The sequence below is a fragment of the Ovis canadensis genome, chromosome 1, assembly GCF_042477335.2.
Source record: "Ovis canadensis isolate MfBH-ARS-UI-01 breed Bighorn chromosome 1, ARS-UI_OviCan_v2, whole genome shotgun sequence".
Classification (NCBI taxonomy): Eukaryota; Metazoa; Chordata; class Mammalia; order Artiodactyla; family Bovidae; genus Ovis; species Ovis canadensis.
This window is the reverse complement of record NC_091245.1, coordinates 179801952-179827350: the sequence shown is the minus strand read 5'-3', so window position 1 is coordinate 179827350 and position 25399 is coordinate 179801952. Positions and strand designations below refer to the sequence as shown.

At 40.6% G+C, this 25399-nt stretch overlaps 1 protein-coding gene across 13 annotated transcripts in view; it reads right to left on the bottom strand.

Moving 5' to 3' along the window:
• Window positions 1-24977, bottom strand: part of PHLDB2 (pleckstrin homology like domain family B member 2) — a 242070-nt gene extending 217093 nt beyond the window's left edge. For 10 of the 13 annotated variants that reach the window (XR_011249172.1, XR_011249157.1, XM_069552946.1 and 7 more), the window contains exon 1: window positions 24625-24977. The gene's annotated coding sequence lies outside the window, so the exon portion shown is untranslated. The remainder of the gene's footprint in view (window positions 1-24624) is intronic. The other 3 variants (XM_069552947.1, XM_069552993.1, XM_069552967.1) reach the window with 2 other exon arrangements.
• Window positions 24978-25399: the final 422 nt, after the last annotated feature.

Sequence of the window (25399 nt, the reverse complement as noted above, 5' to 3'; positions counted from 1 at the left end):
AATGCTTATGAAATAGAGGGTTTTGAATCTGCAATGCTTATGAATCTGCTGAGAGCACTGGGAAGTGAGGCTTCTTTTCTGCACATGAAGTCATATTTTAACTGAAACCAAAAGAAAAAAAAAAGAGAGAGAAAGACTTGAGAGTCTGTGGGGATCAGAGCTGGGTATTGTGTTACAGAAATTTTCCATTTCAGACACAAACTACATACAGTGGTATGTGGGCCAAAAAAGGCAGAGAGAGACTCCAGGAGGGCCTGAAGAAATAATGCCTCCTCCTTTAATGCCAAGGAGTGTGTCCAGATTCTGAGGGAGGGCTGTCCAGAGGGTCTGGATCGGATCTCACTCAGAAGTCTGGGATTAGAGTGATGATGATACCAGCTGCATCACAGAGCTCCCTAAAATGCAAGAGAATTAATTTCTCAGTGACTTGGTTTCCAATATCTGAAAATGATACAAACACCTCAAAATCTGTTGGGAGTAGTAAAAATGATATGAATAGTGGTATGATCAGGCTAGTTATAGTATTATTAAGCAATACTTACACTAGCGATTATTGAAGCCTTATTTTGCATGAACCACTGTGTTAAAGCTTTCTAAACATTATCTCATTTAATTCTCTCAACTTGATGAGATCAGTGATATTGTTTTTGGTAAATTTGTACCTGAGGAAACTACAGTTTAGAAAAGCTAAAGATTGACTTGAACAAGCTTATAACTTTAAGTGGTGAACTTAAAGTCTCAAATGTTAATCTGGCACCTATGAATTGACTCCTATCCTGCCTTCCCATGGAAAGGCCAGCCTTGGCCCACACTGCTCTGGTCCCAAGCTAAATCTTGTGGGAGCAATAGGGGACATCACTTAATTGATAGTGTGTTATGTTGACCAGCGCCGCCCCCCCCTCCTCTATTTTTTATCAGTGCCCCTTTCAGCTTAACATGGAAGCCCTATTTTAAAGAAATGTTGGATTGGTTTTCCAGGAATATAAACTGGTCTTGGTCCCTTGAGCTCAATTCTGAAATGGGTATTGCCTCCAGCAGTGCTTCTCATGGCTGTTCAGTATCCCTAACCAGCAGCATCGGCATCACCAGGAAACTAGCAGGAAAAGTAAATTGTCTGCCCCTGCCCAGATGTGCTGAACTAGAAACCCTCAGGGTGGGGCTCAGCAGTGCGTGTTTTAACAACCCCACAAGCTGATTCTGATGCAGCTAAAGTCTGAGAACCACTGGCCTCTGGGGCAGATAAAGGAGAGAGTTAAATCAGGACTAGAGGTCTCTGATTCTTAACAGCTGCTAGTGACTCACTCACCCCAGTCATTCCCTTCTGGGTTTCTGTCCTTTTTAGGATGAAGGATTTGCTTGCATCCCATCATGTGTGAAAAATTACATCAACAGTGTCCATTCCTTTCTGAGTCGATGTCCATGAGGAGACTTTGAGCTTTATCCCCTCCTGTGTGCAGCATAGCCCCCTCTGTTTTTAGAACCACTTGCTCATTTTCCAGTCTGGATGATTAACTTCAAGTTACCATCACACCAGAAACAAAAAATAAGCTGTAATAAAACTGTGGTTCTAGGTTGAACTGAATGATTGCAAATTGGGGTTGAGCCTCCAAATCTGCTTATTCCTGAAGGTTCTGAACACTGTAGCTATGTACAAGCCAAGGGGCGTCTGGTCCCCCCTCTCCTCCCCACCCTCCCTAAAACTGGTGACAGAGAGTGAAGCAACTAAAGCTGAAGATGGGGAAAATCATTGCTTCAGTTGTTTAGTACAAGCTCTGACTCAGACTTGTCTGCTTCCCAGGATCACTGGTCCCACATATCTCTCAGTGGGAAACCTAAAATTGAATACACATCCCAGAAACAAGAAAATGGGATAGGTTTTCTTCCCTATAGTTCCTTCTCCTGAGACTGGTGTGAGATGGGTCTCCAGTCCAGCACAAATCTGCCAATAAACTAACGCCAAGTTTGCTAGATTCTTTGGAGAGGGAAATGGCAACCCACTCCAATATTTTTGCCTGGAGAATCCCATGGACAGAGGAACCTGGCAGGCTACAGTCCATAGGGTTGAAAGAGTCGGACACAACTTAGCTCTGTCTTTCTTTACTAGATTGTTACAAAAGCCCTTCTTGCTATCTGAGATGCTACTTTTCCTAATAGAAAAAATAGTGGTAAATTCTGCTTGACCTTGCCAGGAAATGGAAACCATCGTTATTGATGTGACCTGTATTTAGCATCTTTGGGATAGAAAAACATTTTCTTGTATCTCAACAAAGGTTTACTAACATTAAGTTCTGGTTAAAGGGGTCTCCAGAGTCCCTCTTATATCTCCAAATAAGGTAAAATAAGAATTTAAAAAATGTGAGCATGGTTTCTGTTGCCAGAAACTGTTTTTTGAGTTTCAAAAGAGTTTCGCTCAGCACTTTGTGTTGCTATCTGGTCTTATTTTAATTCACTGCAGACATACTGAAGAATTTAAGTCATGAGCACGAGTTAGCAACATCCAAATGAAGGCAAGATGTGTTACGGGTTTAAACCCTGACATAGTGGAAGTGGAGACTCTGCCTAGCAATGCCTTTCCTGAGATGGTCTTACAGAAGTGTCATGGGTACAGACTAAATTGAGTAAGGGAGAATGCCAAAACTGGGACTTTCTCCGCTCTTCCCTATTTGACAGACACACCAAGTTCTCTACCCCTCAAGATCCTTACGTTACAAATTGCATGGTGTTTCTTTTATGAGCCAACAATAAATATTTTACCTCAACATAAAATTTTGAATAACAGGTTTGGAGACAGAGAAATCCAAGTCCAGTGTCTTATATTCTCTCTTAAAGATATGTGTCCTTGGGCCAGTAACTTCACCTCTTTGAGACTACTTTAAAGTAGGGATAAAAATAATCACTGCAAAGAGTTGCTATGAAGACTGATTTGGATAATGTCTAATGTTGGCATTTAGTAGCTGTTAGTATTATTTTTGTCATCTCAAACTCAGTTGGTTCAAACAGTAAATTTAGTGTTCAAACAAATATTCCCTGATGCCTATATATATATATGTATCAGTTCAGTTCAGTAGCTCCGTCATGTCCAACTCTTTGCGACCCCAAGGACTGCAGCACTCCAGGCCTTCCTGTGCATCGCTCCTGGGTTTACGCAAACTCAAGTCCATAGAGTCGGTGATAGAATCCAACCATCTCATCCTCTGTCATCCCCTTCTCCTCCTGCCTTCAATCTTTCCCAGCATCAAGGGCTTTTCAAATGAGTCAGTTCTTTGCATCAAATGGCCAAAATATTGGAGTTTCAGCTTCAACATTAGTCCTTCCAATGAATATTCAGGATTGATTTCCTTTAGGATGGACTGGTTGGATCTCCTTGCAGTCCAAGGAACTCTCAAGACTCTTCTCCAACACCACAGTTCAAAAGCATTAATTCTTCAGCTCTCAGCTTTCTTTATAGTCCAACTCTCACATCCATACATGACCACTGGAAAAACCATAGCCTTGGCTAGACAGACCTTTGTTGGCAAAGTAATGTCTCTGCTTTTTAATATGCTGTCTAGGTTGGTCATAACTTTTCTTCCAAACAGTAAGCATCTTTTAATTTCATTGCTGCAGTCATCATCTGCAGTGATTTTGGAGCCCCCAAAATAAAGTCTTTCACTGTTTCTACTGTTTTTCCTTCTATTTCCCATGAAGTGATGGGACCAGATGCCATGATCTTAGTTTCCTGAATGTTGAGCTGTAAGCCAACTTTTTCACTCTCCTCTTTCACTTTCATCAAGAGGCTCGTTAGTTCTTCTTCACTTTCTGCCATAAGTGTGGTGTCATCTGCATATCTGAAGTTATTGATATTTCTCCCGGCAGTCTTGATTCCAGCTTGTGCTTCTTCCAGCCCTGTGTTTCTCATGCGGTACTCTGCATAGAAGTTAAATAAGCAGGGTGACAATATACAGCCTTGACATCCTCTTTTTCCTATTTGGAACCAGTCTGTTGTTCCATGTCCAGTTCTAACTGTTGCTTCCTGACCCGCATACAGATTTCTCAAGAGGCAGGTCAGGTGGTCTGGTATTCCCATCTTTTGACGAATTTCCCACAGTTTGTCATGATCCACACAATCAAAGGCTTTGACATAGTTAATAAAGCAGAAGTAAATATTTTTCTGGAACTTTCTTGCTTTTTCCATGATCCAGAGGATGTTGGCAATATGACCTCTGGTTCCTCTGCCTTTTCTAAATCCAGCTTGAACATCAGAAAGTTCATGAATCATGTACTGTTGAAGTCTGGCTTGGAGAATTTTGAGCATCACTTTACTAAAGTGTGAGATGAGTGCAATTGTGCGGTAGTTTGAGCATTCTTTACCATTGCCTTTCTTTGGATTGAAATGAAAACTGACCTTTTCCAGTCCCGTGGCTACTGCTGAGTTTTCCAAATTTGTTGCCATATTGAGTGCAGCACTTTCAAAGCATCATCTTTTAAGATCTGAAATAGCTCAACTGGAATTCCATACCAGCTTTGTTCATAGTGATGCTTCCTAAGGCCCACTTGACTTCACATTCTAGGATGTCTGGCTCTAGGTGAGTGATCACACCATCGTGATTATCTGGGTCATGAAGATCTTTTTTGTAGAGTTCTTCTGTGTATTCTTGCTACCTCTTCTTAATATCTTCTGCTTCTATTAGGTCCATACCATTTCTGTCCTTTATTGTGCTGATATTTGCATGAAATATTCCCTTAGTATCTAATTTTCTTGAAGAGATATCTAGTCTTTCCCATTCTATTTTTTTCCTCTATTTCTTTGCATTGATCCCCGAGGAAGGCTTTCTTATCTCTTCTTGCTATTCTTTGGAACTCTGCATTCAAATGGGTATAGCTTTCCTTTCTCTTTTGCTTTTGGCTTCTCTTCTTTTTACAGTTATTTGTAAGGCCTCCTCAGATAGCCATTTTGCTTTTTTGCATTTCTTTTCTTGGGGATGGTCTTGATCCCTGTCTCCTGTACAATGTCACAAACCTCTGTCCATAGTTCTTCAGGCACTCTATCAGATCTAATCCCTTGAATCTATTTCTCACTTCCACTGTATAGTCATAAGAGATTTGATTTAGGTCATACCTGAATGGTCTAGTGGTTTTCCCTACTTTCTTCAATTTAAGTCTGAATTTGGCAATAAGGAGTTCATGATCTGAGCCCCAGTCAGCTCCCAGTCTTGTTTTTGCTGACTGTATAGAGCTTCTCCCTCTTTGGCTGCAAAGCATATAATCAATCTGATTTCAGTATTGACCATCTGGTGATGTCCATGTGTAGAGTCTTCTCTTGTGTTGTTGGAAGAGGGTGTTGACTATGACCAGTGTGTTCTCTTGGCAAAACTCTATTACCCTTTGCCTTGCTTCATATGTATGTATGTATGTTTGATTATGAATTATGATTTTCCACCTGAAAAATCCCACGGACCGAGGAGCTAGCAAGCTACAATCCATGGTGTCACAAAGAGTTGGCCATGAAGAATGACTGAGCTTGCACGCCTCATTCATACACTCATTGTGATTTCCTTCTCCAGGGATTTTCCCAATCCAGGGATCAAACCTGGGTCTCCAGCATTGCCAGTCAAATTCTTTGCCATCTGAGCTACCAGGGAAACCCTACATACACTCATACATGAGACAAATATATAATAAGAAATAGATACGTAAAATCACATTTTTACTCCAGACAGCTCTGAAAAACAGTAAGTTTTCTCTTTTCTTTCTTCCTTGAACTTCACTGTGAACTCAGGAGACATACTCCTAGCATTACATCTTACATTCTGAGTGATGCTTACAAGCTAAAGATGGCCTAGACCCCTCATTGGTAAGACCTGTTGGCAAGGTACAGGTTGTTCCAACTGTCTTGCTGGTGGTGTCTAGCAGATCACAAAATCACTTTCATGGTGTTATCATGTTTGCTCACTCACCCACCATATGGATTCAATCCTATGAAAAATGTCACGGCATAGATTATTCAAGCCATGCCCACAGTAAAAAATGTATTTGGAATCTAGTGTTAAAAAAGAATTTAATGACACTTTGTTGTTTCTAGTAAACTCTGATTCTGGTATTTAAAATATATGTACTCAAAGAGTCAAGAAATAAACTATTGATGTCATAACATTATTGTTTCTATTTGTTTTGTAAATAAACTTTGTATTAATGTGTTTCACAAATTCAATATTAAAAAAGTAGGGATTCTACAGGAAAAGAAGATGGTAGAATTTTAGAATATGTTAGGATATGAATACAGGCCTTTCTTTGGTTAAAAATTTCATGTACATGTATACACACTAAACTTTAGAAACTCCCACTGACTAGAGGAATGCGGAGAGAACCAGGGCATGAAGGGGGCGGGGATGGGGGCTGATGGAGAAGCATTAGATCATCTGCTTCTCCCTGCCACACTGAAATTATCCCCCATATGGTGGTTTATGTTTCTGCGGTTTGCTGAGGACTTGAGCTAGTTTTAAGTAATTCTCTTCAAGGTCCTCTAAGCCAGTTTAAAATTATTTTGTGAGCAATTCATTCTATCACATGCTTTAGCAAAATCCACCACAATCTAATAAGCATCTGGATATGTTCTTTGAGACGCAGCCCAGAGTCTCCTTTCCTCAAATTTCAACTTTCTACCTCGTTGCAGCAAAATATCTTTACCTCCTTGATGTTTAAATGTTTCCCAGGCACCAAGTGTTTCAAGCCAGTCTTGCTATACAATCCACAAGAGACTCTTTGAGATTCATGGTCTGTGTCTCCAACCAGAGGTTTTACAAAAGGAACTGAACATAAGGTGGTAATAAATAGGTCATGACATGCTTGAGGGTTACAGCTTATTTTGTTCTTTGCTTCATTTTTAATTCAGCCAGTACAGAGTATTTTTTGAGCGTCTATTATGTGAAAGACACTGGGCCAGGACTCCGGCCCTGGACCTTGCACAAGTTTTCTCTTCTTTCTCTGCCCTAGGGGGATTACTATTTGTCTTATACATACCATACACACATACAAACCGTCTTCATCTCCATCTGCTTTTTTTCTTTTTACATTTGGTGTTTGTTTAATGTTTTACATTCTGAGATCACAAGATTGACTTAGAACAGTTTTCACCAAACTTCCTAGTTGAAAATTATCACCTGAGGTATTAAAAACAAGCAAATAAATAAACAAAAATACAAACAAACATTTCTTGGTCCATCTGAGCCAGTGTAAAATTATTTAAATATAAATAAAAGGGTATAAAAATAAAGTAAACCTCAAGAAAAAAAATAAATTAAAGGGCTCACATGTTCCGTGGTTCAATAGTGTTGAGGAAAAGACCAGGAATCTAGTCTAGGAAGAATTGGAGTAGGAGGTGATCTCCCAGGTCTTTTCTAACTTTAACAGATCACTCTTCAGACAGTCGTGATGACTTTTCTCAGAGGTCTTGGTTGATAAATTCCACCAACTCTCTTCTTCAGCTTCTGACCCTTATTAACCTGTTCGTGCCTTTGAACTTCCATAGCAGCTCTTTGCATTTTTCAGCAGTTTCTTTTGCGCTAACTGCTTCAATCCCTCAAACTTTCATGTAAATCTTTAATTACATTTTAATGCTTCAAAAATTTTTATGTCTACTAAGACTATGGTGGACTCCTTAAGAGAAGGGGCAAAATTCTTCCTTTGTATTCACATAACGCTTTGCACTCAGGGGAATGAGGTTTTATTTCTAATTTAATTTTCCCTTTAAATATTAATAACTCACTGCATTGGTAAAGAATCTATCTTTCATTCTTTTTACCAAGATGCATACAATTTGGGAACCCTAGTTTTAGTCTAGCTAGTGCAGCTGTTAGGTACTCATATAACCCCCTAATCCTTTATAAGAACTTAATCGGACAGCTGGCTTGATAATATGTAGTTTCAATAACAGCCTCTGTTGAGGAAAATAATATCCCATTGTAGTAAGTTTTGCAGATTAATGATGTTTCTCTGCAAAAAAAAAAAAAATGTCTAATGGACAGGCAGGCTTTCTCTAAACTGAAAATCAAGCTACAAGCTGAAAAAAAAAATCACCTTTAATTTCTACTGTGAGATGGAAGTGTATTCTTTGGATTTAGCAACTAGTGGTATCTTTGTTATATTAATGGTTTAATTAGATGGTTTCAGGGTGGTGTAACAGCTCTTTAAAGGACTTTTAACAAGGACGCCATTGTTAAAGCAAAACAGCTCTTTCATTTGAGCCATTAAAATTATAGGGGGAAACATGAAAAATACACTGGCAGCTTATTTTTTAGTTCAGCTGCAACTTCTCCTGCTTAATCACAAAAAAGCCTCCACAAGGCAGTTCTTGTTTATACAGCAGTTTGATCTGGATCCTTGTAAAATTAACATAGGTTGACAAATTAAATTTAGCACCACCACCCTCCAGGATGTTGTAAATGTAAAGGAGACTAAAGTAAACATTGGGAATGTTATTGCAATAGGGCAGTATGAAGTCAGACCCCATAAAACATAAAAATCTTGCTTATGAATATAATTTAGTACAAAGAATATCAACAGTTAACATTAATTATTTTTTATATATACCGACATCATCTTTCATACGTTACTATGAAAGATGTGCTTGTTTCCTCACAGATTTTTTTTTTAAACTAGAATTTACCAGAGATCCCTACTGGGCTCTTGAATTAAGCAGTTCAGTGGATTTGTACTATCACAGTTTAAAATCTTCGAGAATTCATAAAGTAAGCATCTTACATTGTTTGTGGTTAATTGCATTAGAACATTTAGCTACTCTGAATCTGTCCTTTTTTGGAATTTGCAACTTATGTCCCAATAGAATTTAACAAGAAAGCCTCCTCAGCCTTGTGCGGGTTCCTTTAGAAGTACAAATAAAAAGACACTACAATTTTAAATGAGAAACTTATGTTTAAAGTCTGACTTTGAAAGAAAGAGAAAATATATATTATATAAATGTAATTAATCCAACATAAATATCTTCATTTGTAAACTGCTCAGTTTAATGAGAGCAATGAGGTGATGACAAAGAGGATCATGAGAAGTTTGCTTTGACAGAGCCTCAGAAGGTAACCAAGTGACCTGGGCTTTCCTGATGTTTGCCTGAACTACTTCCTGTGTCAGGGAATCTCAGTAGGGAAGCCAAGGCCCACAGGGCCTGAGGCTTCCTTCTCTAGATCACAGACAGCTCAGGCTACCAGCTGCATCTGCTTGAGTCTTCACTGAAGAATGCAGACGTCCAGGGGCTTTAGAGGTTCTGGTCGAAGTCTCTGATGGAGGGTCGAGTCCAGGGGCGGCTGGTGGAACTGCAGGGGGCATGTGTGGTGACAATGCCAGTGTCAGCGTCCTGCACAGACTGTCCTGAGATGCCGTCTTGGCTCTGTCTTGCCTCCTCTGTTTCCTCCCTGTGCTTTCCTCTAGCCTTCCTAACCATTCTGTGAACTGACTGACTTCCATTAAATTCCTTTTCTGCTTAAATCTTCGAAGTTACTGTCTGTTTGCGGCACCAAGAACCCTGACCTTGAGGCCAGAAAGGTAGGGCCAGGGGCTCTGCTGTGTCCTTGCGCCCATGGATGATCAGGCTCTGGGGGCTGTGACTAGCCCGAGAAATCGAGATGTGTGACTAGCATTATTTAGATAGAATTTTCCTCACTCCATGTGAAATTTGAGATTACATAGAAGGACGCAATCTAAAAGGATTTAAAGAAATAGAGGGAAATAGGAGGAAGCAAACATAAAGATGCTGGCATTTGGATCCGATTGCTAAATGCATCACTTTATAGGGAGAAATGGCACTTGTGGGCACATGAGAACACTCGGTTTAACCGGTTCTCGCATTCTCTTCCCCGTAGGAGAAGCTTCCTAAGGACCCCAAACAGTCAGAGGCTTCTGTGGATAAGATGATGGATATGGAAACCTTAGCAATGTGAACTCAGCTACCTTCAAGGGATGGTCAGCAAATAATGGTCCCCAGGCTCTCTGCCCTGGCATTGCTCCAGCTCTTGCTTTCTGAGTTCTTGCTTTTGGCTCTGCAACGTTCTTTAAGTCTTTTCTTTTAAAATCTAAATATATTCGGAAGTCATTTACTTTACCAAAATGTTTCCAAAACTTCAGTCATGCATGTGCTATCTTCACAATCCTGCTGTATTCATATATTACCTTTTAAAAAACTTTCTTTTTTGTTATATCTATGCTAAGTCACTCAGTCGTGTCTGACTCTTTGTTGTCCCATGGACTGTAGCTCACGAGGCTCCTCTGACCATGGGATTTTCCTAGGCAAAAATATTGGAGTGGGCTGCCACTTCCTTCTCCAGGGGATCTTCCTGACCCAGGGATTGAACCCATGTCTCTTATGTTTCCTGCATTGTCAGGCAGGTTCTTTACCACTAGCACCACCTGAGAAGCCCCTTTTAATACCTAAGTACTACAATACCTTTATTTTAAATAGCATACATAAGTGTAAAAGCTTTCTCTGCTCCATCTTTTTAATGTTCATGGAAATAAATTCATAGTAGTAAAATGGTTAAATATCTTTGCTTCGCATGATGCAGAAAATTTATCAAGTAAGCTAGGATTTTGCCCTTGTTTAAAAACTTATGCACAGAAGTTAACATTTCAGAGTCTTATCAACTATAAGATGTCCAGGTTTTTCTCTAACCCTTGATTTATAATTTGGCTGAGCATAGAATTCCAGGTTTAAATCATGTGTCCTCAGACCTTTGAAGGCATTTTCCTAACATCTTCTATTATCATAATATGATGCTGATGAGAACTCAGAAGTCAGTTTAATTTATATTCCTTGTAAGTTATTATTTTTCCTCTCTGCAAGTTATATTCTTTTAATTTTTGGCCTTCTAAAAATACCATAAGACTATCTAGATTGCTTTTCTTTTTGATTCATTTAGCTGGAAATGAGCCCTTTTAATCTCAGTATCATGATTTCCAGTACTAAGATTTTTTTTGATAATTTCTTTCTTTTAATTTTATAGGTTGTTTCTGAGACACCTGTTAGTTAGATACGGGACTTCCTGGATTGGATCTCAGTGTTTGGGAGCTTTATCAGTCAGTGTTTGGTCAGCAAAACCAAAGCCTTTCTGTGTATTCCCAGTAGAAAGTGTTTTAATAAAAGGAATAAGCATTAGAAGGGCGAGGGAGTGAAAGTTTATTGAATTGTCACTGACTAGCTCAGTCTGCCATCCCAACGTGTGTGATTCTTCAGATGCTCACCTTGAAGTTGCTTCAGATCTCATGGGCACCTTCTGCCCCTGCATCTGTCCATAGCTGTCTCCATTGTTCCCAGGGAATAATGGCCTCTTCTCTTTTACCTTCCAAGTCACAGTTACCCACTCTAGGCTCTAATCTGAAACTCTGGGAAACATAGTTTCTGCTTCTTTGGGATGCAGATAAGTCCTTAGTAGGTGCTGCAGAGATGCCGAGGGGACAGACGCAATCCAGCACAGGACCACACTGGTAGAGTACATCCCCTAAATCTGCCATATGCCAGCCGTGTGGCTGGGGGCTAATTCCTTAATTTCCTGATGCTTTAATCTTTCCAGCTATCAAGAGCGAATGGGCTTCCTTGGTGGCTCAGATGGTAAAGAATCCACCTGCAATGCAGGAGGCCTGGATTTGATCCCTCGGTCAGGAAGATCCCCTGGAGGAGCAAGGCAACCCACTCCAGTACTCTTGTCTGGAGAATTCCATGGACAGAGGAGCCTGGTAGGCTGCAAAGAGTTGGACATGACTTTCATTTTCACTTTCATCAAGAGGGAATAATATTCCTGGCTACTTCATAGGTTTGCTGGGAAGACTGATCGAAATAATGGACACAATGGATGTAAATAAGCATATAGCATATATTCAAGTGCTCTTAGTGTATGTTAGTTATTGTAATCTTTATTATAATATCTAATTATCCCTGTTATTGCATCTCCATTCATGTCATTTTGCTCTAAATTTTGAAAAGCTTTTTAAACAATATTTTCTAGTACAACTATTGATTGCTAATAGCAACAGTAATTTTAATCATTAAGGGAACTTTTTTATTCAGGCATTTCTTTTCTTGCAGTGTCTTCTTCTCTGTTATTAGTTAATTCCTTTAAAAAATGTGTTTATTTTAGTAAAGTATTCAGAAGGTCAAGAGGTAAAATCTTGGTTCTAATTTGTCATTTTATATGGAAGTGACAGTATTGAATTAAAAACTTTAGTTTAGACTAACGATTCTGTCTTTTTTGTGTTAGGTGATGTGCTAAGAACTTTACTTTCATACTCTCATCTAACTCACCTCAATCTTAAGACATAGAGACAAAGGTACTAATATTATCCTCATTTTCTAAAGATGATAACCAAGGCTTACAGAGGTCAAGTGACTTGCCGAAGGTCCCACAGCTAGTAACTGGTACAGCTAAAATGTAAACAGAGATCTACCGGTGACATAGTTCAAGCTCTCCCACTGCTTCTGGATGGATCTCATCATTTTATTTTTTTTAAATAACTTTATTTATTTATTTTTGGCTGTGCTGGGTCTTTGTTGCTGTACAGGACTTTTCTCTAGTTGCGGCAAGCAGGGGTTACTGTCTAGTTTCGGTATGAGGGCTTCTCATTGGGAAGGCTTCTCTTGTTGAAGGAGGAGGCTATGGCAATATTCTTGCCTGGAGAATCCCCATGGACAGAGGAGCCTGGCGGGCTACAGTCCATGGAATAGCAAAGAGTCAGACATGACTGAGTGCCTAAGAACACTCTTGTTGAAGAGCACAGGCTGTAGAGCGCAGACTTCAGTAGCTGAGCCACAAGGGTTCTGTAGTTGTGGTTCTCGGTCTCTGGAGCCCAAGCTCAATAGTTGTGGCCTGTGGGCTTAGTCGCTCCGTGGCATGTGGGCTTTTCCTGGACCAGGGATCAAACTGGAGTCTCTTGCATTGGCAGGCAGATTCTTTGCCACTGAGTCACCAGGGAAGCCCTGGATCTCCTCATTTTAAATGGCTGCACAGTGTCCTCGTATGTGAGTGCATGTGTTTATCCAACTCCTCTCTGATAAACTCTTAGGGACTTTAAAGATTTGCTGCTATAAACAAATCTGACATACATATCTGTGGACTACGGGAAAATTTTAATACACTTTTCCGTTATTGTCTAAAAATAAGTCCTAGAAGTGGATTTGTTAAGTCACAAATTACCCACATTATATGGTGTAACAAGCTGCCCTTAAACAAGAGGTTGCAGCAATTCACACTTCCACCATTGATTGCAGCGTGTGAATGTGCCTGCCCCACCATGCTCTCTAATACCTGGTGTAACTCAATTTCTGCCAATCTCATAAAAAGAAGATGTTATTTTGCTCTTTAAATATGCTTTATTTCATTTTTGATGTGGCCAAACAGTTTTTCATATGACTGTAGGTCATTTGCCTTTCTACTTTTGTGAATTAGCAGTTCATTTTCTGCTCAACTTTCAACTGGGATATTGCTTTTAGCAGGTCTGCATTTGCAAATACTCTTTAAGGACAGTCACATTTTGCCTGTTATTTATGTTGCAAATACAGTTCCCTGGATCACTGTTTCTATTTTTACCTTTGCATATAATATTTGTAAAAGTTTTAAGTATTTACATAGTCAAATCTATTCTAAATTAGCTTTTACTTACATTCTTTATTTCAGTGGATGAAAGAAAGAAACAAACATGAAAGTTGGTCCATTAGAAGTTTGATTTTTTAAAATCTGAGTTTCTAAAAGAATCCAACAACTCAACAATCTCTTGGCCCAACTTCAGGAAACCGGTGAATTATTTTAAGATGACAAAAGTTTTCACTTACACACTAAATATTTACCTAAGCCAACTTAAGAAGGATTTCCAACCAGGCTTGGATGAAAGCTACTAAACTTACCCTTCCGGCTTATATCTTGCTTAAAATGTGTGGTATTCAAGTTGGAGTTGAATTTGTGTGTTAACGGAGGCTGTTGGGGTGGGTTGTCTCTATTCTTTAACTATGAGCTTCCTTAAATGGTGTCCACTGCTGATATCAGAATCCCCACTGCCATTTCTACAGTGCTTGGCTCTTCGTTGCTCAAAGGATAAATGCAATTCAAATCATAACTGAGTTGAACTCAGATTTACAACACTACTGTTCACCAGGCAAAAGTCCCCAGGATTTGGGAGGGCAAGTGGGACCTGAGCTGCCCAGAATGATCTTAAATTAAGGCTCCAGGTTCAAGGGCTATGAATGAGATACAGGCTCTGATTCAGGGTTCTAAAAGTTCTCATCTTTTAATTAGAAGACTCCCTCTTGACCCTCTTACCTTCCTTCTCTGGGCAATCAAAACTTCCTTAGCATGCCTACTACAACTGTCTCTATTCTTGTACTTTCTTCTCTTTAAGATACCAGACGAATTCTTGGAAACAGATAGCTTTTTCTTCAAAGTCTAAATTCTTAAAAAGAAAGAATGAAAATTCTAACCTCCTTTTCTTTAAAACACCACTTGGACCTCAACGCCTCTGCAAGTCTTCTTGACCGCCATCTAGAACTGTTGTGTGTTGCGTTCAGTTGTCAGTGTCCTTATAGCCTCACACCAAGCCGCCTTGGCTCCTTTTCTAGTTCCTCTGCTCTATGAGATTCTGGTCTTCTGGGCAGAACTGTGAGCTACTCATCTCTGTATCTGTAGCACTTAGCACGGTGTCAAGCATACCTTGAAGTGAATTGAAGTGAAGTCGCTCAGTTGTGTCCGACTCTTTGCGACCCCATAGACTGTCTCCTCTGTCCATGGGATTTTCCAGGCAATAGTACTGGAGTGGATTGCCATTTCCTTCTCCAAGGGATCTTCCCAATCCAGGGCTCGAACCTGGGTCTCCCACATTGTAGACAGATGCTTTACCGTCTGAGCCACCAGGGAAGTGTACCTCAGGCACTTCATAAATGATCTATGTTAGAATCATGGATAATACTTGATTCCAACAGGTGGCTATGACCTTGGGTTGGGGCAAGTGGGAATTCTGAGAAAATGCATGTGAAGATAATCATATCCCAGCTGGAAATGTATCAGATAGTGGTTTAAAGAGGAAAAATGGTGACCATCAGATAATCCTCTTTGGGGAACAGACAATGATTAAGACAGAGTGTCTGTCTGTAGAAGAAAGGATTATGTCTGGAGAGGGGGTTAAGCATGTATGTAACCAAGTAATGCTCAGACCACTATATCAATCAGTTTACTTGAGTTTCATTAGTTAATTTTACTCATAAGATTATGTAAAATAAGATGGCAATGACATTTAGCATACCAAGAGTTACTTGAAGACATCTGAACTCCAGTATAATTAACCAACTCTGAAATTCATTTAGATATCTCAAAAGAATTTTTTACATACCAAAGGTTCTTGTACTTTGCCTTTTCTAAAAATGATAAAAATATGTTGTAGCAATTTTAGAGAAATGAGTATGCTATTAATAGAAGTCTTTAAAACCCACAACTTGGACAGACATTTGTTAATTAATTCCAGAAATTAGCCAAGTATGTAGGTTTTGTGGAACCCACACCCAGAAATAGTCCAGACAAAAGGTTTTCCTGTTCACAAGATTGATCTAATGCCTTTCTCATATTGAAATTCTTTCCATACATTGTACATACACACACATACACAGCTTATAAATTCTTTTTGTCCTGCTGCAATTACAACAAAACGCTTGGTGCCTCCATATGCCTGAAGATTTATGGGAGGAAAGTCTCTGTTCAAAATACCGCCTTCTCCCTTTTGGATAATGGGCAGTGAAAAACAGGATTATCAGAACAGTTCCCGCATGTTCTGAAAAGCTTCGGCTGGCCATGCCCCTCCTTGCCTTCACTGTCTATCAGACTCTCAGGCACAGATGGGCAGAGTGAGGAACAGAGGGAGGTGTATATATGGCCAGGTGGCTTTTTGAAAGTAGGGAAACTGAGCTTCATATTTCTTCATGCTCTGAAATGCTTTTCCTCCTGCTAGAAAACTAGCAGGTCTAGAGACTCTAGTCTACTATTAGGAATTCATTCAATTCAAGAAGTGATACTGTGCTCATTGATTATAAAAAATAAAATTAAAAAACTGTGACTGTAAAAAAAAGACAACTGTTGTTTGGTTACTTGGTCATAAATATTAGAGGATATACAAAATTGACCCATATTTCAGCACCTTGCCTGCTTTTTTTTTTTTAACTTAATGAGAGTACATTGAGATCTACATTTCAGCTAAATTTGACATTGATATGGATTGTTGGAATCATGAGCTGTTATGATTCTCTGGCATCACTGAAGGATAGCTCACGGCTGAATCATAAATCTGTCCTCTTTCTATCCTGCTTTAGCTGAGTAGATGTGATGGGCAACCCAAGGGCAACTTTTGGTGGTTTGTTTTATGACTTTTAGAAAGTAAGTGTAGCCAGTATGCAAACTATCAACTAAGAATTATTTATTGTGTTACCCACTCTTCTCCCCAAAAGGCTACCTAAGAAGAAGTCAGTTAAATATTAGGAATAGAGTTAAAACTGAGAAATATGAAAACTCCATAAGATCTTTGCTGAGAATAATAGTCACTTGAGGTTGCTGCCAGGAAACTGGTCTATTCTGACTGAATTCAGGCCATTCCCTCATCACCTGGAAAGCTACCAGATATCCCTTAGTGATTGTAATTGTTGTCTTTCCCTCTCTAGTCTTTAAAAAGGAAACAAAATGGGCCGCAAAGTGATGCAGTCTCTGACTGCTACTGAAACATCAGACCATTGATTCCCAATTTCTTTGAGTGCTTTTCTTGTTGGATCAAGGGTTTTTGCCATTACTTACTTGTGAGAGTGATTCTTCAGGGCCTTAGAGCTCCCTGGGCATGGTCTATGGCGAGGAAGTGAACCAGTGTGGGCTAGTATGCTACACACATCCTTTATGAGAACTTCCCATCATGCTTTGATGCTTGGTGCAATTAGCGATTTCCTTTGAACAGTACTGCCCTGGGCGGTTTTCTCTCATAGAATGTCACAGTGAGCAAGCATTATTCTTTCTTTTTTATAAGAAAAGTAGAGCAGAGTAAAATAACCTGAGGTTAGAAAAAATCAGTGCTTGGAATAAACGTCATAATTCTGTCAGTCAACCTGATGCCCATTCATTTCCGCAAAATATAAGAGGAAAGTCAGAACCTCTCCAAAGAAACCCACCCTTTCGGTTCGAGGCCTCGGGGAAGATCTTTGATTCATTCTTCTTCCTCGTTGTGCCTCCTCTTCATTACAAATAGCCTTACATGAAACTTACAAGAAGAGACATGAGCAAAGGCGTCCAGCCAAGAACCTGGGTGAGTAACTCTGGTCAGGCTGCTGAGGTGGTTTAGGGAGGAGCAAGAGGTCAGAGATGCTTTGGGGATCCACAGCCAACTTAAAGCTCATCCCCAGCCCTTGACCGTTGTTCTGTGAGCTTCAGAGGAGGTGCAGCTCTGTCCCTGAGTCTTCTACCTTTCGCTTATAACTTCATCCCCTTCTCCCAAACATACACAGTTCCATCTGACTCACTGCCATGCTTCTGTCACCCTGGGCAAGTCACGGCACCTCTAAGGACCTCAGTTTATTTATAGAGGGAGGGTAACAGTCGTGACTGCTGCCCTCTGGAACTCACATTCGTGATGCCCAGGTGAGGTACAGCTGACTGTCGGTGCCAGGGTTGCAGTGGCATGGAGAATTCTGATGTGAGTCCCTGCCTTTTCCCAGGTGAGTGGGCTCCTTCCCTAGTAAAGATCAGTGCTAGTCTCTCCAGTTTGTAACAACCTCAAGGTTACGTCTCTGAGGTTTTTCATTGCCCCACCCCAGTTTCAGATTCACTTACCTAAGAGGTAGGGATGATGACTCCAGAGAGATAAAAATAATTTTTGTGTTTACTTAAAAAAAAAAAATTGGAGTAGACTTGCTTTACAATGTTGTGTTAGTTTCTGCTGCACAACACCGTGAATCAGCAATGCATGCTTAGTCACTCAGTTGTGTCTGATTCTTTGCAACCCCATGGACTGTATCCCATCAGTCTCCTCCATCCATGGCATTCTCCAAGTAAGTATACTGGAATGGGTAGCCATTCCCTCCTCCAGGGTGTCTTCCTGACCCAGGGATCGAAATCAGGTCTCCTGCATTGCAGGCGGACTCTTAACCGTGTGAGTCACTAGAGCACATATGTCTCCTCCCTCTTGAGCTTCTTTCCCACCCCCTACCCCATTCCACTCCTCCAGGTCATCGCAGAGCACGGGCCGAGCTCCCTGTGCCATACAGCAACTATCCACTAGCTGTCTGTTTCACATATGGCAGTGTATATTGTCAGCGCTGCTGTTTCAATTCGTCCCATCCTTTTTTTCCCCAGCTGCGTCCATTTTTAAAAGAGCATTCCCAGCTTAATTTCTCCAGTTTTTCTTAGAAGACAGAATATTAAAACTAGAGGAGACATTCAGAATGATAAAAACTACTTTTAAAAAAGAGAAGTCGAGGCCAAGAGAGCTGAAGTGACTTGCTCAGGGTCGTATGCTTAGCAAATAATAGCAGCAAAATTGAATACAACCAGGCTCTTTAATCTGCTTGGACATTCTGTTCCCAGATGGCAGGAGAGAGAGTAACCCTCAAGACACCATTCCCCAGCCCCACCACCCCTGCAAGACAGTTAATACTTCTAGTTTACTTTTTGATCATCTCTGGAAATGCCAAAGTGCTTTTTTTTTTTAATAAATCACTTTTTCTACTAAATTTACAGTCAATTACTAATTTACCATCTGCAGTGACTATTTATTGAGCACATGCAATCTTTAGAGGACTGTACACATAATTAAAAGTATATATACCCACACAAACAGACCCAAACAGGAGACTCTAAGGAGGCTGTGGTTTGATTTAAGACCTGTAGAAGGTTTAAAACCTTCGAGATGACTTACTCTTGTTTCAAAAATAGTCTCTAACGTGTTTCTGGGAAAGAGTGGGTAACATTTACAGAAGTGATGAAAAACTGTTAATAAACGTTTGTGGGTCTTCAAAGGGAGGATGTAGATGATACAGAATTGAAACTGAGTCACCAGCAAGAGAGGAGGGCCTGGCAACCCATTCCAGTATTCTTGCCTGGAGAATTCCATGGACAGAGGAGCCTGGCAGGCTACTGTTCATGGGGTTGCAAAGAGTCAGACATGACTGAAGCAACTTAGCACGCACACACCAGCAAGCACTTTAGAAATTGGCACCAAGGCACAGAGCAAGACATGGTGCTGTCAGGACCGGAAAGCCTATGTTGGGCTTTCAAGTTACTAATACAACTTCTTTCTATATTATCTCTTCTCGAGGATACTTCCATTATGCCAAGAAGATCAAAAAAAGATGAATTTTGGTAGAGAACAGTCAGGTTTGGGAAAGTCTAGCCATTGGTTCTTGCCTGTATTGGGAATTCTTGTTAAGGAAGCAGAGCTAAATTTTGTGAAAAACATCTTTTTGAACTTCAGGGTACATCTCCTTGGAATTGAGAGATGGGTTTTCCTTTGGTTAGAAAGAAACCTGCTTTCTGTAACATCTCTTGGCAGCCTCTGGCTTTTCTCTATTCTTGCTACCTGCTCATGTACTAACCATGGGTTTTCAGCTGCTTCCCTCAGGAAATCTAATGAGATCACCACAAAACAGGCCCTGTGGATGACAGCCATTGTTATAGGGAAATCAACAAGGGCTCCAACTAAATGCACCATGTAAGACTTATCTTAAGAAATGAATCCTTGAAAACATCAGCCCAGCAATGACAGAAAAGAATTCTGCCTAGTTAGAGTTCTCTGCAGGAAGTGTTTTTGATATCGTTTTGGCTTGAGGGGGAAAAAAAAACCACTGGACTTTGTGGGGGTTACCTAAGTGCACAGTGAAACTGCAAATTCAAACAGTTTGAATCCTGTCCTCCAAATACAGAGGTCTTATGTGAAAACAATCTCATTTTCATTTTGCTTTCTGGGAAGCCCTCCAAGGCACAGTGAATTGCCAACTTTTTGTGACCTTTATAGTTCCTTAGCTGCTCCCAAGGGAAAACTGACCTTGGAGCTGTGGAAAGGAGGGAAATAATTTTCAAGCTGGTGCAGAACAAGGGGCAGAAGTTTTGTTCTTTCTGTTTCCTCATTGAACAAAACATATGGGTTCTCCTGCACCAAGATTCTTAGCCCCTCTGAGGTCACAGACATGAGGACAAGTTGCGTTCGAAGATGCACATTAATCCCACAGCCAGGGTGTGGACAAGACTGCCACATGGGATGGAGACTCAGGTGGCCAGTCAAGAGCAGTTCCCAGGAAAACATTAGGAATAAAAAATGATTAGTTCCTCTGCAGATTCACAGCTGATACAGGGCTTTCTGACTCTTCAGAGCATTTTAGGTCTGAAATGAAGTTTTAGGCACAAGAATTCCCCCTGTAACTTTAGCTGGCTTCTGTAGGTATTGGGACTAAAGATGAAGTCTCAGTCTGTAGGAGAACCTCTTTAGGTTTCCTATGTGTGTGTACGTGTTAGTTGCTGAATAGTGTCTGACTCATTGAGAGGAATACTGTAGCCTACCAGGCTCCTCTGTCCATAGAATTCTCCAGGCAAGGATGCGCGGATAGGTAGCCATTCCCTTCTCCAGGGGATCTTCCCGGCCCAGGGATCAAACCCAGGTTTCCTGCATTTTGGCAGATTCTTTACCATCTGAGCCACCAGGGAAGTCCCCTTAGGTTTCCTATCATTTGGCAACTGCTTGACCCATGAGACATCCATCTGGTCATGGAGTTAACCAAGAAAGGAATTGTGTACATCAAGAGACACCACGGGGGATCTTTAGGCCATACACATGTACACTGTCCCACAGGCATGGAATAGATTAAGGGACAGTGATTTGTTACCACTTGCTTCTCTCAGCAAGAATTTTTTAAGATCTTACTCTGCTTTTAAGATCTTTTTAAGATCTTACTCTATGTCTTGCTCATAGACATATGGGTTTGAAAGGTTTTTGCCTTAGAGGCAGACTTTATTAAGTAACAATTAGTGTCTTGTTTCCAATACTCAATGAAAATCTAATTAGAATAACAATACTACCACAGTGACCCTAGCCCCAAGCAGTCACTATCTGAGTGGGTCTCTACAGCCTGGGAACAGGCTGTATAGTCATTCAGCATTTTTAATTTCTGAAAATAGCTGTGTATCCCATTCCTATCATTTGTAAGCCCTAGGAATCCAGAGAACTGTTTGGGTAAAAGAAAAAAAAAAAAAAGAGCAAAGAATTTGGAGTCACAAGCTGTCTGGGACTTGCCTGCTGAGTGATATTGAGAAGGGCACTCACCTTGAATGAGTCTCAGGTTCCTTATCTCAAAGGATATCATCGGAAAATGACTCTCCTCTTACAGGGCTCTTATGAAGATTAAATAAAACCATACTGGAAAGTTTTGACATACTTAGCTTTCTCAAAGACAGAAATTTGACTGCAGAAATAAACTTCAAAAAAATTCCTGGTATAACACATGAAAAATTTGTGTGTTACATTAAAATCAAACAAACTAAACAATGTTTGTGAACCAGGAAAGAGAAAAAATTTTCTCTCACAGTTTCAGAAAGAGATTAATGGACTAACATGTGGGCAATTGTTTATGTGCCTATGTTGTAGTTACTTTTCTGGAAGGGAGGAAAACCACTGTGATATTGATTTTTATGCCTGTACAGGATCAAAGATACCACGGAGGTGGTGGTGCCATAAATATGTACTCTGAGAATCCAAGCAAATAATTTAGAGAGGACTCCTGAGTCTTTTACACTTAAAATACAAATAGTATAGCTATTTGGTGGGTATTTTTCCCAGAACAGAGTGTAGAGAACATGAGTTTTGGAGTCAGACAGACTCCAACTTAAATTTCATCTCCTCTCACTAGCTCTGTGACTTGAGCAAGTATGAAAATTTGTTAAAGGGATTAAATGGGGGAAAAAAAAAAGATAAAAGCAATAGTTCAATTCTTGGTCCTAAGAAGTACCAGATAAAGGTGAAATGTTGCTATTTGTCCCTCTATTTCAGCTCAACTTTTCTCTTTATCCTAATGTTTTAGTTAGCAAAAATGATAGCATGTGAACAGAGTTCATGTGGGGCCAGATGCATTAGAAAAGGGTGTTCCGGGGACTTGGTGATGCAATCTCTGTTTTTAATGCCTTTGATGTCATACTCTTAGGTATGTATGAGGCAGGTCACTAAAGAAACTCTTTGTTAACCAACCACATCTCATGATGGCATTTCTTTACCTTGATCTTGTAAATGCTCAGGAATTGTGGCTGCTTTGGAATGTCTGCCACATGGCTAATTTAATTTTTAGGATGTATCTGAAAAAATAGTGCAAGCCTCATTCTGTCTACATTCCTTGGGTTCAGTTGAGTGGATATTAGCGAGGTAAAGTGAGATAGTAATTAAATCCTTGAGTTACCAGATAAAGATTAAGATGGTGTAATTTCTTTCTCTGGAAATGGTGCCGATGTTGTATTTTGGTTGGGGCTCATGAATCTCTGGAAGAGAAAGGGGCAGAGATCTAGCCTGAGAATTGCCTAGATTTCTTTAGGATGTATTCAGGACTCCAGTGATTGCCACTAGGAGTGGAAACACTTCCCTTTGCTCCTCACCCGCTCCTCCCCTTACCTTTCCTCCAAGAAGGTCCAGTCAATGCTGGCCTTTTGGTTATAGTGGTACCCAGTGGGCCAGGGACATGGCACATCCAAGGGCCAGTGAAGAACCTCTGACTTTGTTAGTCAGCTTGCTTTCCTCAGTGACTCCCCCTAGTTTAAGCTCCTGCATGTGCTTAATTCCATGACCGCTTGGGGAACGCAGTGGGTTGGGAATGAGGCAAAAGTGAGTAGAACCCTGGCTCAGTCTCTGACTGACTGAACTTGGGCAAAATAATTATCTTCTGAGTTCTAACTCCTGACAGGTCAAAGGAATAATACTGTCTATATAATCTAGTCAATCTCAAGAATAATCTTCCACCACATAACATATCCAATATGTATGAAGTGGGAAGAAAAGCTGGGTGTACTCTCAAGGGGCCACCAGCATTTTGGTCTCAAGCACAGGTATGACCTAGTGTGGGACACACAAGCTACAGGACTGTGGGTGAATCTGGCCGAAGCGTCTGGAGTGCTGACACCCTTCTCTTTCAAACCACCTCCATCATTATCTCTAAGAATTCTGGAAACCGGCCAGATGCGCACTTCACATTTTACTGAGCATAATAGTGTCACAGAAATCTATCAGTTTCTCATAATTCTTCCAGAACATTCCCCGGAGTCAGCCCCAGATTCATCCAAAATCACACATGGGGTTTCTGCCCGGGCTGCCCTCTCAATGGCCTCAACTCCTGCCTTGAGTCAACCGCAGGAGCCACTTAAAACTTCTGGTCACAAACCTCACAAGGGGATCATTTCAGTTCCATGAATGATTGACAAAAGCAGTATCAAACATTAGCTGGTCTCACACATGGCCCAACTCCTTCCCCAAAGGCAGTTCAAAAAAAAAAAAAAAAAAAGGCCTCCTTATCACCAGGTTTCTAATAATTACAAGAACCAGGAACCATTACACAGAACTGCCAGACATTCGCAGTGACAACAGGACGATGTTTCTAAGGCGAGTTATGTTCGGACCTAAAGAAGAGCGGATCATGCTCACTAAAAATAACACATTTCCAGAATGCGTACCCGGAGGGAAAGATTCCATGTTTTTTTGAGAATTATGCAACAATCTCAGTCCCCCGCTAGAACAACTTATTCTACAGCTAGTCTGTGTTTTCCTATAAACCTCCAGCAGCAGGAGATGCTCCTCCTCAGGCACAAGCTCCTGTATCTGTGGTGGTACCAGATATCCAGTTTGTGTGTGAATCTTTTTCACATTTGTTTATTATAGAGCTGGGAAGGGCCCTGTGACATTTACTACTCTGGGCAGGATAAAAATGTTCTCTGGTCTGGAAAGAATACAGGCCTTAGCTGCAGAGAAAGAACTTCTATGTTGCCTTGTGTCTGTTCTTTAGAGAGAATCAAGCAAGGGCTTTAGAAATCCTTCGTCAAAGGTAGGAAACAGCTTGGTATCAGTAAATGATTGACCTGCTGCCTGGGGTGATCAGTTTAGGTAAATAAGCTTGATTCTGCTCCAGCAATTTCAAGATTTTTAACTCCCTAGGTTCCAGAGCAGAGAAGAGCAATAGGGCTTCCTGAGAGACCTTGTTATCTGAAGCTGACAGTACTCTGCATGGACAGTGTGTTCCTCAGAATAATTGCTAACTGTCCTCTCTGGTGTATCTTGAATCCATGCAAGCAAAATTCTGGAACAAAGCCGTGACCAATGAAAGAATTTCAATAAATTTCAATAAATAGGATTTTTTTTTTATAATGAAAGATTAAAAGTGTTTTGAAATATGTAGAGCAACAACAACAGTTTTCAAAGGAGAGAGAAACTGGAAGAAAATTACAGCACATTCTTCAGAACACGTTAGTGGACAAATGATTGGACTAGCCCAATACACACACCCCCTGACCACATCTTCAGCAGAACATCATGAGATGCTCTGGCTACAAGGTTGGGTCAAGTGTTAGCTTTGTGATCTTCAGAGAAATGCCTGTGAGCAGACGGAGCACCTACCTTGACTGCTGCTTCTCAATCTGGTTTCTTCCCTCGGCTCCCTTCCTGATTCAGCAGCGGTGGCCTGCGACTGCTCTAATCTTTGTGTAACATTTTGGGATGTTCGGAAGAAGCATGGACACAAGCTTCTACATTCCCTCCAAGCACAAAATTTAGATGCTCCCCTCCGTTTCCTTTCCTGACCTCTCTGGCTCCTGCAGACAGTGGTCACGAGCAGTAGCTTGCTCGCAGCCAGGTATGTTGACAGATATGACGGCAGGAGCCCGTGCTGGGCTCAGCTGCCCTGATTGGCCAATCATTACATACCAGGTCGGACTCTCAGTCCTGCTCAAACCCAACCAGAGATCTGAGTGACAGTCAGAGAGTAGCACCACAGGGGGCAAAAGACAGGATCTGTTAGCTATTTAACAATCCAGATAAGCAACTACCTTTCAGGTGGATCTATGAAGTAGACAGGACAATCATATCTGGGAGGAAAATCCCTTTTATTTCATTCCTTTTTATTTTAGCAATGTCAGAAGGGAATTTGGAGGTCACTTAATCATTTTTTTGGAAATTTAATAAGGAAATGTCTTTTATTGAACTCTTGTCCGGGGAGAATCTTCTGGAAGTACCTTGAACAAATACGGCTGTCATTTGCTGAGGGTGTACTACAGTCTAGGCACTTTATATATATTGCCACAAATCCTCATAAATATAACCTTGAGATTTTATTCTTATTTTATGGATGAAGGGACAGAGGCTCAAGGGGGCAATGGTCAGGCAATGACTAGGT